Genomic DNA, 18,982 nt, shown 5'->3' with positions numbered 1-18,982 from the left:
ACCCTGGCCGATCATCTGTTTGAAGAGAAGGTGCGCGCCGTGCCAGCGCTGCCTCCTCTTCATTGTTTACCTGCTCGCTGTTGCATCTGCAGCGGTGAGCAGGTGTAATTACACCTAACCATCCCATTCATTTCAATGGTACGGATCGCTCCTATACACATGTCAAAGTTGAGTAGTTTTTATGGGTCACTGAACTTCTGAGGTGCCCTATAATAGTCTTCATAATTTAAAGGGGTTTTCCAGAATGTTCATATTGATGACTTATCTTTAGGATAGGTCATCTTCAGTATGGGATGCTTCTTCTTAACCTTATGAAGGGGGCCTAAATACCTCCGAAACACGTTGTTTTATTTGTTTTAGCTGATGAGCAATTATAATTGAAGAAGACACAATTTGCGCCTAAAGTGCAGTCCTACCATATTGCTCTTACACTGACTTTGGAGAGACTGGGCTTCTCCTCCTGAAGAATCAGACGCTTTGGCTGCATACCCGGCAACTAGACAGTTGTTCCTAATAAGTCTACAATAGTGCTGTGCCTATGCCTAGCACAACCACCTAAGGTGAGCCTCCATTTTTCGTTCTATCCACCAGTATATTCATCTGGAATCTACTACCCTATGGTGTGCTTTCTTGTATCTGTCTCTACAGCTTCTTTAGGCCTAATTATATAAGAACAGAATGAGATCAACTGGGATACTACTCCCTGCTCCCCGGTGAGGAAACCGTGCTGCTTAATGGAGCTCTGGTTAGTGCAGCGTTCTCCCCACGGCTTACTAAGCACAGTGCCTTCCATTGGATAGTGGCTGTGCTTGTGTAACGGTCAGCAGAGGAAGAGACCGTAGAGCAGGACTCAAGTACAGTGCAGCAGACAAGGAGGCTGAAGTAGAAACCGGCTTTATTAAAGGAGAACTCTAACTGCCGGAGAAGCAGATTTACAATATGAACAGCTTGAGAATTTACAATAAAGATAATGGAAATTTGCATAAAGAAAACAAATGAATCACAAACACAAGTACAGACAATAGCAGGCTACTCTCTTCTAGGTAGTCCTATCTGTCCCCGCTACCCGGGGTGCACCTCTACGGTGCACTAAACTAAATCCTATTCCACTATGTCCTAGCTCCGGTTAGCATCAGTGCACTCACAGTTCGGTGTCCGGCACATGCAGGCAGGTACAGTCTGGGTCCCGATCTGGTTGCTTGCTTGCTTGCTTCAGCGTGGCTCAGCTCTGGCCTCTCTTTGTAGTCTCTGTAACTCTGGTTAGAGATAATCAGCAGCTCTGGACGTGTAATCAGGCAGGGCCTGGAATTCACTCACAGTTCCTCTGGTAAGTGCCTCACACTACAGCAGTCTCTCTTCTACACCAGGACACATCAGCTCAGTCAGAGAGCAAACACACTCTAATGTCCCAGATACCGTGTCACAGCAGGCAGGGAGCAATCACTCTAATCTTCCCTGTGGATCTCCCTCTCAGTGGACAGCGTCCTTCTTCCTGTGTACTCAGACACCTGCACCCCAGGCTCTCTGCTCAGCCCGGGAAAAACACTTAACTCCTTGTCCTCTGGAAACAACTCCTCACACTGTCCTACTCAGCCACAGTGGCCTCTGGTGGCTGGAGGGAAACATGACAGTCTGCTATATATATATGTGTTGGAAATGTTGCTGGATGATCAGGGCTGCCTCTTACACTTGGTATCGCTGCTCAGCTTCCTTCACTTAAATTGGGCTGAGTTATGCATAGGCCATGTGACCAATGAACGTGATGTTACATGGCCTAGGAAGAGGCCTAAGTACTCACGGAGCCCCACGGCCTCTTCATGCAGCTGATTGGCAGGGGTGCCAATAGTCAGACCCCATTGATTTGATATTGATGACCTAGCCTAAGGATAGGCCTTGAATATGAAAATCCTTATTGGAGGGGGAATATTATAGAGCAGGAATGTGCCACCTGCGGCCCTCCAACTGGTGCAAAACTACAACTCCCAGCATTGCCTTATAGCTGTAGTCTGTCCAGGCATGCTTGGAGTTGTAGTTTTGCAACCACTGGAGGGCCGCAGGTTGAGCATCCCTGCTATATGTATAATAAGATTGTAAGCTGTTGTGCTGTACCGCAGGCTAGCCTGTACCACACAGCCAAACAGTTGTTCCTGATTCTTAGGGTAATAACAGGTAAGGTATGGCTGTTTTATTTGAGCCCACCAGTAGGTAAATTACAGCTCTTACCTCCAACATCCAGCGGAGGGCGCTGCGCTGTGCAGCACAAGGGTCTCAGCTTTCGGGCTGGGTGTATGTACATTTGATTGTATGTTCCCAGAATTTGTGGTCGTGCTCATTACCACGTTTAAGTAAAATACTGTTTTGGCAAAAGCTGGTGTTGGAGTTGCTTTCCTAGTTTTGTGACTTGGCTGTATCCTGGGGAGCCCACCCCGGTACACGGCTTACAGGCACACATGCGCAGCAGTTCCCATCCAGGCCACCTTGTATCTTCCCTGCAGCGGTGGTCATAACCCCTGGCCATGGAAAAAAAAAACTAAAAGTGACACCATGTTGTAGAGTAGTCCAAATTAACAGAAGGCGCGGCAACACAAGTAGGTAGGAATAACACAAGTACAAATTATATAATATAACGTAGTCTCAAAAAGCAGGACATGCTCAACCCCATATGCAATTGTGCATTTATAACCGGGGAAGAAAATCCTGCACTTGTGTTCCGTTGCTAATGGCGATCCCCAGCAAGAAATGCATTTCTTGCTGGGGATCGTCATTAGCAACAGACCACAAGTGCAGTATTTGCTCCCCCGGTTATAAATGCACAACTGCATATGGGGTTGAGCATGTCCTGCTTTTTGAGACTACGTTATATTATGTAATTTTGTCTATGTATGTCTAGAGGTGTATAAACTCCATATATTTGTTTTTAGAATATTCAGATTTTTTTTTCCATCTGAAGTCATGATTCCTCCCTGCTTCTTGCTTGTGGGTCAACGAGTCATTGGCCCACAAGCAAGAAGCAGGGAGGAATCATGACTTTAGATGGAAAAAAATGACGAATATTCGAAAAATGTATATATAGCACTATATTTGAAATATTAGCGAATTCTTGAAGTTGCGACACAGATAAAAATTAGCTTTTTAAATATTTACGCTTAACACTAGTTCTGAGAGAGAGAGAGAGAGAGAGAGAGCAGTGTCATTGCTGTGCTCTGTGCTTTCATCTGGATCCTATTCCTTATCCAATTGCTAGTGTTGAGCGAGCATGCTCGGCCAAACAGCAGTTCAGCTCGATCATCGCTATGCTCGGCACATCGCAGTGTTCAGCTGAATACTGTGTATGCTCGAGCCCAATTGAACACAATGAAAATCAATGGGAGACCCGAGCATTAAACCAAGCACCCCCTGCTCTGAAGAACTGAGGGTGTCTGGTTCACAAAATAAAAAGGGTAGAAATTGATGAAACCACCACCAAAATGGTTTGGAAACAGCATGGGGAGGATGTCTGGGTGCATCTTGGACGCCAATTACCTATGAGATACAACAGACAACCACACAAAGGCTATTTGCCAAAAGCCAGGTATGTGCTAGGGATGAGCGGCAGGGGCAATATTCAAATTTGTGATATTTTGCGAATATTTGGTAGAATATTTATCATATATTCGAATTCGCGAATATGGTCTTGATTGCGAAAGTCGGCAATGTAATATGCGCGTAATGCACGCACCATACAGGCGTGGGTCACTATAGCTACATTTTTCAAGCTGCTAGAAGTTTCCTGAGACTGGAGAAAATGGTTGGCACGGCAGAACATTACAATAGCTTTATATGCAGATAGAGTGCTCCAATATATTTGCGATTGCTAAATCGTCTCTGATGATGCAAATATTTTGGCGTAATACGTGCAACTTCACATTTTAACAGGTCTGACTACTTATTAGTGATTGGTCCACTAAGAATTGTTGTGAACTTGTGACATCACAGCACTATGTCTGTAGCATGTATGTATGGACATCAGAACCTATCAGCTACACTATATGACTATCTAACCTACACTGACTATCTCCCACTAACTATCTGTATTATATATATCAGCTAACTAACTATCTATCTAATGTAATGACACAGCAAAGCACAGAGCACAGCAATGACACTGCTGTCTCTCTCAGAACTCCATAATACTGCATACAAGGGCTGCTGGGGAGGTTCTTATATAGTAAGGGATAGGCAACTTTCCTATAGGTTGCTAGGGATTTTTCTAAGCTCAGACAAGGACATTGCAGCCTTCTTATTGGCCTACTAGCAAAAAGGGAGGTTACTTAAAAAAAAAAAAAAATTGAGAATAGTCACTATTTCAATACTCACAACCAACATTAGTATGTGCAAGCCAACAATCTATCCATGAGACAGATACAGTCAGCATACCTTACAATGGCAGCCTTTTGCACTATGGGACATTCAAAACTAGCTCTCACCTGACTGAGAGCCAGTATGACTCAAAGTTGCGTCATAACTGTTGGATGGCTTTGGTGGACCTATGCACCTAGATCATTATCATTAGGGTGACAAAAAGTTTGCTGATTGTCCTAACATAATATTCAATAACCTTTCTATACAATTTTGTCATGTAAACTCATTTGCATAATCATGGGCATAAGGGAAAGACATGCAAATGAGCAGAATCTGCCTTGTTTTTCAGCTACTCATTAACAGCGCCATCTATTGGATTCAGAGTCTTGTCATAAGACTATGAAACCAATAACATATAATGCATCATTTATGAGTGTAGGAGTCCCACTACCTGAACAATTGTACCACAATGTGAATGAGGCCCTCCTTTATGTGATATACAGGTTGTATCGGAGTGCCTCTTCCTTGTGATTTTTGGCAGCACTTACACTTTATATACAAGTAAATATACCGGAAAGAATGTTTCCTAACAATTTTTCCTCTAAAATCGATTTTATATTTGGTTTGGTGCGTATTATTGTCAGTCTGTTAAAGCGGCGTACTACTCGGACAACATCGTTCCCAGCAGCGACCTGGGAGTCCAAGATGCATCCAGACATCCTCCCCATGCTGTTCCTGAACCATCTCAGTGGTGTTTCCATAACTTTTGGCAAATAGCCTTTGTTGGGTTTTCTATTGTATGTCAGAGGTAACAGGAGTCCAAGATGCATCCAGACATCCTTCACATGCTGTTTCTACCCTTTTTCTATGAACCAGACATCCTCTCCTCTTTGCAGCAGGGGGTGCCTGGTTTAATGGTTGGATTCTCCCATTGGCTTCCATTCTGCTCGGGTGCTCTGTAGAGCACTGGAGCACATTAGTGCTCGTTCAACACTACCAATTACATTAGATAGTTAGTTGTGTTGGTTGAGCACCAAAGTGCTCGGTTGCTCGACCGAGCAACCGAGCATTACACCAGGCACACCTTGCTCTGAAGAGGGGAGGGTGTCTGGTTCACAGGAAAAGGTCCGAAATTTATGGAAACACCACTGAAATGGTTCAGGAACAGCATGGGGAGGATGTCTGGATGCATTTTGGACTCCCAGGTCACTGCTGGGAACGATGTTGTCCGAGTAGTACGCCACTTTTACAGACTGACAATAATACGCACAAAACCGAAAATAAAATCGATTTTAGAGGAAAAAATGTTAGGAAACATTCTTTCCTGTATATTTACTTGTATATAAAGTGCAAGTGCAGCCAAAAATTACAAGGAAGAGGCACTCTGATACAACCTGCATATAACATAATGGAGGGCCTCATTCACATTGTGGTACAATTGTTCAGGTAGTGGGACTCCTACACTCATAAAGCCTATGCACTAAGTGAAAGGGCTGCCAAAAATTACAAGGAATCGGCACTCCAATACACCCTTTATTACACATAAAGGAGGGCATCATACACACCCATGAAAAAATTTGATTGAAGGCTTGCTGGTGACCCTCAAAAACTATTAGAGCAAGGGCCTGCTGGTCTGACCATCTAAAACATTAGGAGTGAGGGCCTGCTGCTGATGTGACCATCTAAAACATTAGGGGTGAGGTTCTGCTGCTGAGCTTGCAGCACGCCAGACCTGCAGGGTATAGCGACAGTGAGGTCACGGTTATGGGCAATCGAGGGTTACTCACTTTTTAGAGGGGAACCCTGGGCAGGCATGCGGCAGTGAAGGAGAGGTAGACACAAGTTCCTCTGGGGCACACTCTGGATGTAGGGACCAGGCCTGATGGTGGATGAGGTGCCCTGGATGTTGCAGGTATTTTGAGTGTCTGGGGCAAGGTCCCTTTAAGGATCGTGACGCCAGTGCCTGTAACGGTGGCACACCGATTTATAGCAGTAGTAATGGAGTATACAGATGGTATGGTGAACCAAACGTTGCTTTTACTTGGAAACAGTCCAACTTTGTACAGACAGTTGATTATGCAGTCCCTTGAATCATATAATTCGCAAGCAGGTTTATTGCAGTAAGATGGCAGGTATTAATCTGGCAAGATACTTGGAGGGTAAACAGTTACTGCTTCACAGACCAGGCTGCACTATCTCCACAGCTATTCTAGCTGGATGGATCCCAAGGCCCAGATGCCTATATGCTGGCTTTAATCCTTGGTAATAATTCTTCCTCCCGTATTGACCCTTGCTTCTATCTTATAGTACCTCTGCCCATCAGCTTACTTATCTGAGCTGGTTGTATTGTTCCTGTTGTGAGGGATGCTGCAGGTTTCTCCCAGGAGGCAAATTCTTCTTCTGGGGTGACTCTACTGAGCCAGGCTTAGACTCAGGAGCTTCAGACTGACTAGGTTACACTTTTAGCCACCTGGACTGAACTACCTCTCCCCCTGTCTGGGCCTACCTATATATACTTAGGGCTCCTTAGCTCCCTCTAACATCTGGGAGGCTGAACTACACCCTAACAGGCCTGACACCCAGATAACACAGGGAAATGCACATTTAAAGGGCTTCTGTCACTCCACTAAACTCCTTTTTTTTTTTTTTTTGGTCTCCCTACAATCCTTATGCTGCGATTTCTTAATATATATAGCTATTACACTGTTTGGTTCAGTAGTTCTATCAAAAAACTGACTTTTATATTATGCAAATTACCTCTCTAGCAGCAGGTAGGGCGGCTACCTGCTGCTAGCAGCCGCATCCTCCATTCATAATGACGCCCCCTCCTCATGTTGATTGACAGGGCCAGCGGATGCGCTCGTCCTCTGACTGGCCCTGTCTTCGTTTTAAATCTCGCGCCGGTCTTCAGTTGGCGCAGGCGCACTCAGAGGAGGACGCTCGCTCGGCCGCTCCATCCTCAGTGCGCCTGTGCCGGGTGTACATGTGACGTCATCGGCACAGGCGCGCTGAGGATGGAGCGGCTGAGCGAGCGTCCTCCTCTGAGTGCGCCTGCGCCAACTGAAGACCGGCGCGAGATTTAAAACGAAGACAGGGCCAGTCAGAGGACGAGCGCATCCGCTGGCCCTGTCAATCAACATGAGGAGGGGGCGTCATTATGAATGGAGGATGCGGCTGCTAGCAGCAGGTAGCCGCCCTACCTGCTGCTAGAGAGGTAATTTGCATAATATAAAAGTCAGTTTTTTGATAGAACTACTGAACCAAACAGTGTAATAGCTATATATATTAAGAAATTGCAGCATAAGGATTGTAGGGAGACCAAAAAAAAAATATGAGTTTAGTGGAGTGACAGAAGCCCTTTAACATCACATGAATGCAATAGACATGTTAACCTTTGTGTAGTGCCCACCTTTACCTAGTGGGACACTACAAGCTGACCCTCTAAAACATTATGGGCAAGAGCCTGCTGCTGATCTAACCTTTTAAAAAATTAGGGGCGAGGGCCTGCTGCTGAGCTGACCCTCTAAAACATTAGGGGCGAGGGCCTGCTGCTGATCTGACCATCTAAAACATTAGGGGTGCGAGTCTGCTGCTGAGCTGACCATCTAAAACATTAAGGGCGAGTGCCTGCTGCTAATCTGACCATCTAAAACATTAGGGCCTGCTTGTGACCCTCAAAAACATTATAAATAAGCGCCTGCTGGTGACCCTCTAAAACATTATGGGAGAGGGCCTGCTGCTAACCCTCAAAAACATTATGGGTGAGAGCCTGCTGGTGACCCTCAAAAACATTATAGGTGAGGGCCTGCTGGTTACCCTCTAAAACATTGAGGGAGAGTGCCTGCTGCTGTTCTAAGCATCTAAAACATTAGGGGCGAGGGCCTGCTGGTGACCCTCTAAAACATTATGGGCATAGGCCTGCTGGTGACCTTTTTAAACATTATGGGCGAGGGCCTGTTGGTGATCCTCAAAAACATTATGGTTGAGGGCCTTCTATTGACCCTCAAAAACATTATAGGCGAGGGCCTGCTGGTGCCACTCTAAAACATTATGGGTGAGGGCCTGCTGCTGAGCTGACCGTATAAAACATTAGGAGCGAGGGCAGCCTAAGGCTACTTTCACACTTGCGTTCGGAGCAGATCTGTCTGGTGTCTGCACAGACGGAACCACTCCTATAATGCAAACGATGGTATCCGTTCAGAACGGATCCGTCTGCATTATATTTTAAAAAAAAGTCTAAGTCTAAAAGTTAGTCAGACGGATCCGTCTAGACTTTACATTGAAAGTCAATGGCGGACTGATCCGTTTGAAATTGCACCATATTGTGTCAATGTCAAACGGATCCGTCCCCATAGACTTACATTGTAAGTCTGGACGGATCCGTTTGGCTCCGCACGGCCAGGCGGACACCTGAATGCAAGTGTGGAAGTAGCAGAATAAGTATGTTGATATGATGCAGGAGGAGGAAGAGGACGAGAAAAGGGAGATTGAACCATATACCCTGTTTAGTGGTTGAAGGGGTGCATGGGAATACAGTGTATTCAATACACCATAAAAGCCACATTTAGTGTGCATTTATGTTCAGCCGCTTTCCTCTGGTGGAGTGGAGAAGTCAGGAGCAACCTTGTTAATTTTTATAGGAGTAAACCAGTCAGCATTTTCAGTTGACAGACGGATGAGCTTATCAGTTATTCTGCCCCCAGAAGCACTAAATACCCGCTCTGACAAAAGGCTGGCAGCGGCAGGCCAGCACCTTCAAGGCATAGAGTGCCACGTGTCCAGCTTGGACACCCAATAGTTGTAAGGCACAGAGGTATCACTGACGACACTGACACGGTCTGCTACGTACTCTTTCACCATCTTCCAAAATTTTCCCTCCTTGTGACACTAGGCCGCGCATCAGGTTGAGGGTGCTTGCGGGGTGTCACAAACTGTCCCAACCTTGGAAAGTGTTGCCCTGCCTCTGTTGGAACTTCTGTGTGCAGTGGCGTAGCCATGGGTCGCCAGCACCGGGGCAAGCCAAGTATTGCGCTCCCCCTAACCTGTGGCCACAACCCTTTTTACAGATAATGTAGTAGATATCACCAGCAGTCCAGTATAACACCACATATAAAACTATATATAACTCTCTGTGTACAGATAATGTAGTAGATGGGTGTGAGACCCCAGAATTCAGAACACACACCATTTGACCTGAAGTCTGGGGCAAGGCTGCTACAGTGTGGGCCAAATTCTATATCCATCCTCCCATCACTACAGAACATACAGGGTACTACAGTGCCCCATACAGCTTACATCCAGCGATGTCTCCTTTACGTAGATGTTCTCTTTCCTCATTTTCTTCTTTTGGACCAGACCACCATTTTTCTGCCATTTCTCATCTCTGCAGTTTGACAAAAAAAAATCTTAGTTTACTACTCTTCCATCATCCTCTGATCTTCTGGAGAAATCATCCTACCATCCCCAATACTCTGTCTGCCATGCTCCCCAATATTATACTGCAGAAATAGATAAACCCCCTGATAATTGTAGTACCATGCCCTTTAATAATTATCGGCACACAGTGCCCTAAAATAACTGCACCCAGCAAATTGTGCCCCTGACACTAATAGTGTAAACATAACGTCCCCCAAAAATAATTGTGTAAGCTGATACTGTGGGAAGGTGCCTCCACAGTAATAGTGCTCCCAAAAGTTCCACCAATAGGAATAATTCTCTGCTAGAGCACACATGGTAGTAATAGTGCTCCTACAGTGCCGCAACATGTCCCCACTGTGCCCCAGAAGTAATAATGCTCCCATAGTGCCCATACTAGTAATCATGTTCCCCCTAGACCACCAGTAGTAATTAAGCCCACCATAATGCCCCCCCAGTAGAAATAATTATCCTTATAATGTGGCAGTGCAAAAAATACCCCCTTTTAATGCCCCCAGTTGAGCTAAAGTCCCCATAGTGCCCCCATAATGTGCCAGTATAAAATACTCCCATAGTGCTCCTCTCCCCCCTTCCTCCTAGTGGCCCCCATAATGTACCAGTAAAAATTTTTACTAGTGCCCTGTAGATGACCCCATAGTACTCCTCTCTCCCCTTCCCCATAGTACCCACCATAATGTGTCCCAGTATAAAATGCCCCTATACAGAGCCCCCCATATAAAATACTCCTTCTTTGTGGCCTCAGTAGATGCCCCCAATAATGTGCCAGTAAGAAGTGCCCCCATAGATGTCCCCAATCATGTGCCAGTAAGAAGTGCCCCCCATAGATGCCCCCCAATAATGTACCAGTAAGAAGTGCCCCCCATAGATGCCCCCCAATCATTTGCAGGTAAGAAGTGCCCCCATAGATGGCCCCCCAATCATGTGCCAGTAACAAGTGCCCCCAATCGTGTGCCAGAAACAAGTGCCTCTCATAGATGGCCCCCCCAATCATGTGCCAGTGACCAATACTGTACCATATAAAAAAAAAAAACACTTATAATTACCTCTATGGCAGTGATGCAATGCAGGCCTCTTCTGGCCTGTGTCCCGTGCTGTACGACTCTGCCTGCATCGGCCTCTGATGGGCTGCAGACACCTCTCCCTCCCCTGCCCCGCAGCATCCATGTGTATCGCTGTCCTGAGGATGGCGATGCAGATGACTATGGGGATGAGCGCTTCCACAATGGAAGTGCTCATCTCCCTGTGACCTGCCGCCGCCCCCCACTTGTGAGCAGGGCCGCGCCGCCTGGGGCGATCGCCTTACTTTGCCTAATTGGCGGTGCGGCCCTGATGGCGCCCCCTAAAACTTTGCGCCCGGGGCAACGGCTTCCACCTCTTCCACATGCAAAGCGTCCGCCTTAATTGTGAGCAGCGAGCGTTTGAGTAGACACAGAAGTGGGATGGTTACACTGATAATAGCGTTATTGTCGCTCACCATCTGTGTTGATTCCTCAAAGTTGCGTAAAACCTCACAGAGGTCAGACATCAATGTCCACTCGTCGCTTGTGAAGAGCGGAAGCTGACTGGAAAGGTGACAACCATGTTGCAGCTGGTATTCCACTACTGCCCTCTGCTGCTCACAAAGCCTGGCCAACATGTAGAACGTCGAGTTCCAGTGCGTGCTCACGTCGCTCAACAGTCGGTAAGCTGGCAATTGTAAGCGCCACTGCAGCGTTTCCAGACCGGTGGAAGCTCTCGATGACTTGCGGAAATGGGCACACATGCGGCGCACCTTTACCAATAGCTCAGGCAAATTGGGGTAGGTTTTGATAAACTGCCGAACCACTAGATTGAACACGTGGGCTAGGCATGGTATGTGTGTGAGCTTGCTGAGCGCCAAAGTCACCACCAAGTTACGGACATTATCAGACACAACCATGAACTCGCGGATCCAGGGGGAGGCAACAGGGCAATTGCCCCCCCACCCCCCGAGCTGCTCAGAAGTGGGGGCGGCAGCCGCAGGGCACAGGGAGATGAGCCATTGTGGAAGCCTCATCTCCATAGTCATCTGTATCGCCGTCCTCAGGACAGCGATACAGATAGCTGTGCTGCAAATGCGAACGGGCAGGGGAGGGAGAGGAGTGTCCCTTCCCCTTCCTCTGATAGGCTGCAGGCACTAGGATGGCACAGGCGGCGCGATGACGATTTTTTTTTTTATATGTATAATAGTTTTACTGACACATTAGGAGGGGGGCTTTTGTTACTGGCACATTTGGGGGCTCCTCTTGTTACTGGCACATTAGGGGGGCCTCTTGTTACTGGCACATTAGGGGGGCCTCTTGTTACTGGCACATTAGGGGGGTCTCTTGTTACTGGCACATTAGGGGGGCCTCTTGTTTCTGGCATATTAGGGGGGCATCTTGTACTGGCACATTGGGGGGCCTCTTGTAACTGGTACATAAGGGAGGTCCTCTTGTTACTGGCACATTAGGCGGGGCCTCTTGTTACTGGCACATTGGAGGGGCCTCTTGTTACTGGCACATCAGGGGGGCCTCTTGTTACTGGCACATTAGGGGGGCCTCTTGTTACTGGCACATTAGGGGGGCCTCGTGTTAATGGCACATTGGGGGGCCTCTTGTTACTGGCACATTAGGGGGGCCTCTTGTTACTGGCACATTAGGATGGCTCTTGTTACTGGCACATTAGGGGGGCTCTTGTTACTGGTGCATTAGGGGGGCTCTTGTTACTGCCACATGATGGGGTGTGCTCTTGTTACTGGCACATGATTGGGGGCATCTTTGGGGGCACATTTTACTGGCTCATGATTGGGGCACTTATTACTGGCACATTATTGGGGGCACTTATTACTGGCACATTATTGGTGGGCACTATAGGGGCATCTACTGAGGCCACAAAGAAGGGGTATTTTATATGGGGGCTCTGTACAGTGGCATTTTATACTGGGGCACATTATGGTGGGTACTATCGGGAAGGGGGGAGAGGGGTGCTATGGGGTCATCTACGGGGGGCACTAAGAAGGGGTATTTTATACTTGCAAATTATGGTGGACACTGAGGGCATCTACTTGGGCACTATATATGGGGTATTTTATACTGGTACATTATGGGGGCCACTAGGAAGAAGGGGGGAGAGGAGCACTATGGGGGAATTTACTGGGGGCACTATATAGGGATATTTTATACTGGCACATTATGGGGGCACTATGGGGACATTAGCTCAACTTTGGCATTACAAGAGGGTACTTTTTGCACTGTCACATTATAAGGAGAATTATTGCTACTGGGGGGGCATTATGGTGGGCTTTATTACTCCCCCATGGTATGACCCCCTAGTAGCAGCACCAGCCTCTCCGTGCTCTGCTATCCCTCTGCTCCTTCTCCAAATCCTTATTATGAAATCTTTCACATTAGGATAAAACACAACATCAGCTCCACCGAGCCCCCCAGCCAAAGTGTCGAGGTGGCATCCGAGATCCCCAAGGGCCAAGCCAAGTAATTGTAAGTTTTCATGTGAAATATGTTTGTTATACACATATAGCATACACTGTGCCACACAATATACAGTACACCTCTACACTTTGTAGTCTTGTGGCGGCGGACAGAAAATAATCTGGAAGTGCCCCTCCCGAGACCAGGCTCTGGATCCGCCACTGCAACCATGCCTGGTTGTAGGTTGAGTGGTGAGAGCCACAGCTCAGTCTGGTCCCTTATCCTCTGCCACAGCTCTGCAGCGGTGTGCTGTTTGTCGCCTAAGCAGATCAGTTTAAGCGCAGCCTGTTACCGCTTCCCCACTGCAGTGTTACACTGCTCCCAGCTACTGACTGATGGCTGACTGGTGCTGAAAGATGATAATTCAGAGGTGAAAGAGGAGGAGAAGAGGGGTTGCCGCCACAAATGTAGGTGGCGGAAACCCTGATGGAAGTAGGGCCTGCAATCTTTGGCGTCGCTAGCACCAGTGCCATCCCAGGGTACGATCCGCTCCCAGCCTCCACAATGTTCACCCAGTGTGCCATCAGGGAAATGTAGCGCCCCTGGTCAAAGCACTTGTCCATGTGTCATTCGTTAAGTGGACCTTCCCAATAACTGTGTTGGTCAGGGCACGGGTGATGTTACGGGACACATGCTGGTGTAAGGCAGGGACAGCACACCTTGTAAAATAGTCATCCTCCTGACTTGTTCACCTAACAAGAACCTCACTTATTGACAACTGTGTCTCATCCTCATCATGAACCCTTGAGACACTAATTGCGGTTGACTTATTGGCAACTGTGTCTCATCATCATCATCCACCTCGTAAAACACTAATTTCCATTCCCCACCGTCATCTTCTTGTGACTGTGGATGCTACAGAGTTTGGGAATCAGGGCGCAATATCTCTTCATATCCCTCTTCAAGCGGGCTTGTTGAGAGGCACAAATCAAGGAATGGCGATTAAAAAGAGCTCCTCAGAATATCCGAGTGTGGGATCACTTGTTTACCAAGACTCTCCATGGTGGAAGGAGTATCAGGGTGAGGATTCTGTTGACAGACTCTTGGCTACTGAGACTGGACTTTGTGGAAGACAGGGTGGTGCTTAACCAACTGGAAGCATTATCTGCTGCAATCCAACCGACCACCTGGTCGCACTGGTCTGACTTTGAGAGTGGTGTCCTGTGCTGCCCTGCAAACTGGGACATAAGCTAGGTATCGTGGATGAGTGTGTTTCTTGTGCTCTGGCAGCAGGCACAGGTTCACCACGCCCGGGGCCACAGCCTCTGCATGCAACATCAGCAGCATGGCCACTTCCCCGTCCCTTACTGCTTGCCTTGCGCATATTAAATGGTATATATGCTTGCAAGTATGTCACACCTACATTAGCGCAGGTTTTGTATTCGCAAGTGTATGCGCAAATAAAGTACACCGAATGTCACAGATATTTTTAGGATGCGCACACATTAAACAGGAGGTATAGCGCAAGTAATGTTGTTGTCACCAGCGGCTAATAAAAAATTACACTGAATTAATGTCACTGATATTTAGTATGGGCAAACATTATACAGGAGATGTAGCGCTGGTAATGTCGCTGTCACCAGCGGCCAAACACTTGCGCTGAATGTCACAGATATTTAGGCTACGCAAATGTAAAATAAAAGATGTAGCAGAGGTTTTGTCACAGAAGCGGCACTAACAATTGCACGCAATTTAGCGTGCTGCCAGATGCAACAATAGTCTTTAAAAGGACTTTTGGGTCTCTAACAATTTTTTTTTACTAAAATATTACTATTTCACTCCCTACACCAGTGTTTCCCAACCAGTGTGCCTCCAGCTGTTACAAAACTACAACTCCCAGCATGCCCGCACAGCCAAATGCTGTCCGGGCATGCTGGGAGTTGAAGTTTTGCAACAGCTGCGGCATCCGTTTTTTTGGGAGGATCCGTTTTTTCCACAGATCCCTTGTAATAAATGCCTATCCTTGTCCGCAAATGTGAAAAAAGTAGGACATGCACTATTTTATTTGCTGAAGGGAAACACGGACAACGGACGTGGAACACAAACGGATGAACTATCAGCATTTTTTTGCTGACCCATTGAAATTAATGGATCCCCATCCTATCCCCCCAAAAAACGGAATGGAGGCCGAGAAAAACAACTGTCGTGTGCATGAGGCCTAAGACTGAGCCGAACATGTGTCATCGGGTGCTTTATAGCACCCGATGATGGGTTCCGGCCAGCCAATCACTGTAATGCCAATAGCCAACGACATTACAATGAGTGCCAGCACTTCCGTGCACGTTTATTGGCTGTGTAGCAGCCAACAAACGTGCGGGGAGGAGACTCGAGCATCGCACTTGAGCACACGTGGTGTTCGTGCCAAGCATCGCGATGCTTGAGTAAAATTAGTGTTTGGCAGAGCATGCTGGCCCCAACACTATTAGAATTTGCAAATTTATGGCGAATATTAGGTAAAAAATTCACAGAATATCGCGTAAACGAATATTACCTATGCTGCTCATCACTAATGTGCACTTCCCTGGTCCCGACCATCAGTGAAGCCGGATGCTGTTCTTATAGTGTGCAAGCACGGCCACCACTGTTAGATTGCAGGGTGGTCATAACCAAGGAAACGAGCAGTGGATAAATGTGATGGGAAAATGAATCCAGCCAGCAAGGGAGGCAATATGGACAATCACATCTATCTATCTTTCTATCTATCCTCGTATCTATCTATTGATTTATCATTTCATTTATTAAATGCATTTAGTAAATTACATGAATTCAATAAGCATTAAATCTAATGCTTTTCAATTACCTCAGCAAATTTTTCCCAGATCTGTCACAGCCTATGAACGGCTCACATCTCAAGTATAGGCAGTAAAAAGCAATAATTTAAATCCATATTATTGTAACAGAAACGTTGGTAGCATGTGAAGATGTGACCTCCTCGATCAATCATATTAATGTGAATTATGTCTTTTGATTCCCATCTTGTAAAAGCAAGTAATGTGCTCAGATAAAGCATTCTCCTCCTCAATATATACAGATGGACAGGGCATTTCCTGGCAGTTAATGTCCCATGGGATCTATTGATTTTATAATTTAAGCCGCTCACCAGTAAAATGTGAAGACATTTTTTTCTCTGATAATGACAGAAAGGAATTACGTATTTGTGTAAAGAAACGGAATATATAGTAGGTGGCTGTGATTAGCTGGCGCATCAATATATAGGAACCTTGTGCCGCACATTTACTCTCCAAGCTGAGTGCTTGTCAGTACAGTAGAGATCAATGCTTGTTGACTAAATTAAATTGAAATCCATTTACAGTTTACATATAGAATGAAGCACTGATCTTGAGTTACAGCATGAGAGAGTCATGTTTCTTTCAGTTGCTATAGGAAACAGACATCAGGCTTGTTGTCAGACACGCCCCTAACAGCTTAAGGCTTAGAATCTCCAATTCCTAGAATGCTGGAGGGAAGACGAAGAGGACAATTGCCCAGGGGCCTTCACCAACCAGTTCCACCAGCATCCAGACATGGTAGTTGCTGAACTATGGTTAGTATGTGATAGCAGCCTTCTCATCCAGTTAGTAGGTGCCAGTCTGTATTGAACCTCTTTGGGAGAAATTAGAACATTGATTTTGACCCAGACCTTATAATCCAACATCAGTTCTTGACCCCACAAATGTTCTTTTGGCTCAGTGAGCACAAACTTCACCCTGATAAGCTTCACAATCTTGTGGAAAGTCCCAGATGAGTTTAGGCTATTATAGAAGTAAAAGAGGGCAATGGATGTCCAATAAGCTCATATACCGTAGGTGTGCTGTTCAGGTGTCCACATATTTTTGTCCATTTATTGTATCTGGTTTAGAACTGTGGCTCCAAATACCCTAATGACTCTAAAACATAACTAGTAATTAGAGGGTGAGAGAATTGATTCTATCAAATGAAAACTCTCCAAATATTTCTCAAAAAATTCATATTCTATAGAATCCAAATTTCTAGAGTGGAGAGTTGAAGAGAGTGCGAGAGGTGCCGTTACTGCAAGTATTGATATGTTTTCGGTTGATATGACTACTAATCTGCATCAAAGATTATTTTTCTAGGCATGTTTTCTCGCGACATGTCAGGACATGTCAATCTGCTGGAACAGTGTGGATTCATCTGTAGAGGGACAATCCCTCACAGATGGAGAATAAATTGATCATATGAATCACATGAATTGATTCGCTCATCCACAGACCAGAATTCGATGCGCAGCTTTTCATGGAATGGAGACTGAAGCACTTTGAACTTGGGTAGAATTGATTCACGGCCAATCACACACTGAAATGTAATTTTCAGAAATAACCTGAATTCAATAAGTATTGAAAATTGATGAAAATGATTTACATCTCATATTTAGGGGTAAATCGCTCATTGGGGTGGACCAAGGTTACTCTTATGTACCGGATGCACATAGTCATATCAGAGGACTCCTCATTTTTCGTCCTTTGCCCATTACTGTAGATATGAAATAAACCAGATAAATATCCAGTATAAATCTCTTCCTATGTTCTTCTTCTGCCTGGTGGAGTATATGCCTCAAATGGGAGACTCCTCTTGTTGGTGGCTCTATCTAGAGGTATACTTAGTCCTGAAAAGCTTAAAGATGGTCTCAATGTGATTTCGTTTTATAGAAGTAAAGGTTCGTCAGGGGACTTGTTAGATAATAGATGTACAACCTCTTAGCAAAAGATTGATAGACATCACTATATGGACATATGCCAGGGCTGAAGATGTGCGTCTATAATTTTTGGCTTATCAGATTAAGGCACTGCCTTAGTGGTTAAACTAGGTTTATTTACTGGGAAATCTCTTTATATAGATGCCAAACAGAGCAATATACTTAAATTGCCCCCAATAAATGCCAAATGTGGGCCCTTTACAGATGATATACAAGAGCATACCTTTTTTTCCCTGTGTATTGAGAAGCATAACTGACTATGTTTTTCAACAAAGGATCCTGGAAAAAAAAGACACCAAAAGCTATATTATGTAGTATGCCATCTATTTTATTTGTTTCAGTGGGACTCAGTAGGTGGCCTTCCATCTCCTATGTGGCCTTCCATCCTGCACTCTCGCACCCCTCCATTCTATCCTAAACTCTGCTACCCGACTAATCCACCTTTCACCCCTTTACTCCTCTGCCTCCTCTCTCTGCCAATCCCTTCACTGGCTCCTCATTGCCCAGCAAATTCAGTTTAAAATATTAACAAATGCATATAAGGCTGTCCGCAACATGTCCCCTCAATACATCTCTGACCTGCTATCCTGATACATCCCCACACATAATCTCTGATCTTTACAAGACCTCCTTCTCTCATCTCCTCTTATCACCTCTTCTGACAATCTTCTCCAAGATTTCTCCTGTGCATCCTTCACACTCTGGACTTCTCTACCCCAACATATTAGACTCTCACCTACAGTGGAATCCTTCAAAAGAAACCTGAAAACTCACCTCTTCAGACAAGCCTACAACCATTGATGACCAGCTTTACCCCAAGCTACTGTGTGCTTCCTCCATACCTCATAGATTATAGGCCCTCGCGGGTAGGGCCCTTTTTCCTTCTATACCATGTTGTAACTCCTCTTGGTCATGCTTATTGCTTTTGTCTGTATTATGTATATGCACCCCTTATCATATGTACAGCACCATGGAATGAATGGTGCCTTAATAATAAATATTA

The sequence above is a fragment of the Bufo gargarizans genome, chromosome 4 (assembly GCF_014858855.1).
Source record: "Bufo gargarizans isolate SCDJY-AF-19 chromosome 4, ASM1485885v1, whole genome shotgun sequence".
NCBI classification, from domain to species: domain Eukaryota; kingdom Metazoa; phylum Chordata; class Amphibia; order Anura; family Bufonidae; genus Bufo; species Bufo gargarizans.
The sequence above is the reverse complement of the archived record's forward strand: the minus strand, read 5'-3'. Positions refer to the sequence as shown.